The sequence below is a fragment of the Triticum urartu genome, chromosome 7A (genome assembly GCF_056163025.1).
Source record: "Triticum urartu cultivar PI428250 chromosome 7A, HENAU_Tu73, whole genome shotgun sequence".
In the NCBI taxonomy this organism is placed as follows: domain Eukaryota; kingdom Viridiplantae; phylum Streptophyta; class Magnoliopsida; order Poales; family Poaceae; genus Triticum; species Triticum urartu.
This window is the reverse complement of record NC_141879.1, coordinates 699,777,205-699,779,490: the sequence shown is the minus strand read 5'-3', so window position 1 is coordinate 699,779,490 and position 2,286 is coordinate 699,777,205. Positions and strand designations below refer to the sequence as shown.

General features: G+C 56.0%; 1 pseudogene; it reads right to left on the bottom strand.

Moving 5' to 3' along the window:
- Positions 1–234: 234 nt before the first annotated feature.
- LOC147961757 (uncharacterized) lies at positions 235–2,077 on the bottom strand (annotated as a pseudogene).
- Between the last annotated feature and the right edge of the window lie 209 nt (positions 2,078–2,286).

Genomic DNA, 2,286 nt, shown 5'->3' with positions numbered 1-2,286 from the left:
AACGTGACGAGAGATGATTACTTTGCGCGTAGAGAGGTCCAAGCATCGATACCCTTTATGCTCGAGGGGGTAGCCAAGAAAAACACACCGAGAGGAGCGAGGAGAGAGTCTGTGTGGGCTGGTTGCGACAGTGTTAGGAAAACATAAGCACCCGAACACGCGCATGTGATCGTAGGTAGGATGTTTGTCAAGGAGACGATGATAGGGCGTCTCGGAGGCAATGGAAGAACATGATCACCGGTTTAGGATGTAGGTGGCAGTGTGGAGGGCCTCGACCCAGAATGCGGGGGGTAGATTGGCGTGCATGAGAAGGACGCGCAGAATGTCGTTGGTGGTGCGGATGAGGCGCTCGGCCTTGCCGTTTTGTGGTGATGTATGGGGGCACGATAGACGGAAGGATGCACCATAGCGAGAGAAGAGATCGCGGAGGGAGGTGGTGAGGAATTCACCCCCGTTATCGCACTGCATGCATTGTATGGAGATGTGGAACTGGGTAAGGACGTATGTATGGAAGCGGTGAAGCACGTCAACGGTGTCGGATTTGTGGCGTAAGGGAAACGTCCAAGAGTAGTGCGAATAGTCATCTAATATCACTAAGTAATATTTAAAACCAGAAAAGCTACTAATAGGAGAGGTCCACAAATCACAATGTATTAATTGAAAAGGGGCACTAGTAAAGGAATGTGAAGGAGGAAAAGGCAGCCGTGGCTGCTTGCCCAGTTGACATGCCGGACAAACGGAAGTGTTTGATACACCCTTATTACAGTTTGGAAGGAAATGACTAGATAACATGGAAACAGTTTTATTGCTCGGGTGCCCCAAGCGCTGGTGCCATACGTCACCGCCGACGACAGTGAGAAGAGCTTGTACGCTGGTGTTGGAGAAGAATGGGCAGAGGTCGCCGTGGCTATTGCACCTCATGATTGTCTTGCGGGTGGCTAGGTCTTCACAGAAAAACCGAACGGATCAAATTCTATACTGCAAGAATTATCAATGGTAAAGCGACGGACGGAAATAAGGTTTTTGATGATAGTGGGTGATACTAGAACGTCGTTAAGAGAGAAGGAGGAAACGGTAGTAGAGCCAACAACAGTAACGGGAAAGAGAGACCCATCTCCAACAACAATACCAGAAGATTGATGCAAAGATGGGGAAGAAAGCTTAGAGAGAGCGTGCGTCATACCAGTCACATGAGAAGAAGCTCCGGTGTCGAGGAACCACTCGTGGCTGCCGCCGCCGGCGTTGTGCTGCATGGACATGTTCTGGAGGGCCGTGTAGAGCTGGTTGTATTGCTCCCACGAGGGCCCTCCGATCGGCGGCGCGGCGGCCACGGGATAGGCCTGGTGTGGCGGCGGCGGGCGCGGGCCGAGGACACCCGCATCATTCGGTGCGGCCCATGCAGGACGAGGTGGAGTCGGGCCCGGGAGCATGGTGCCGTATGGTGCGAAGAAACCAGAGAGCGGCGGGCCTGGGGTTGGTGGAGAAGCGCCGCGCCTGGTCGAGGAGGAGCCGCGGCCACGCCCACGGCCGCGGCCACGCCCATGGCCGCAGGAGCCTGGGTCACCATTGGGGGAGGTAGTGCTCCCTTTTCCCTTGTCGTTGGTGGCCCGGTCAGTGGAGCCCCGGTCGGCGGAGGAGCCCGAAGGAGCGCGGTCGTTGGAGGAGGGTGCGCCGTCAGAGATGGTGAGGGCGGTGGCAGTGGCCTCGGGGCGTCCGTCGAGGCGAGCGCGCTCGTTGGCCGCGATTTCCTCCATGAGCAGTCGCGAGCACGCCTGCACGAACGAGGGGAACGGCGTCTGCATCGGAAGGAGCGTCGCCATGATCTGGAACTTGCGGGAGAGCCTGCAGAAGAGTTGGAGGGTGAGGGCGTGATAGGTGATGTGGTCGCCGACATCCCCGAGCTCGTTGGCGAGGGACTTGAGGCGCCGACAGTACTCGACGATGGACAGGTCCCCCTGGACCAGGTTGCGAAATTCCGCTCCGAGGATGACGGCGCGCCCCGCTTGGTTGTCGCGGAAGAGCAGGTGTAGTTGGGACCAGATGTCAAATGCGGTGCTCTCCGGGGAGGCAACGACATCCAGCAGCTCGTCGGTGACGACCCCCCGAAACCACAGGAAGACCGTGAGGTCATCGTTGCGCCATACTGCTGATACGTCTCCAATGTGTCTATAATTTTTGATTGCTCCATGCTATATTATCTACTGTTTTGGACTATATTGGGCTTTATTTTCCACTTTTATATTATTTTGGGACTAACCTATTAACCGGAGGCCCAGCCCAGAATTG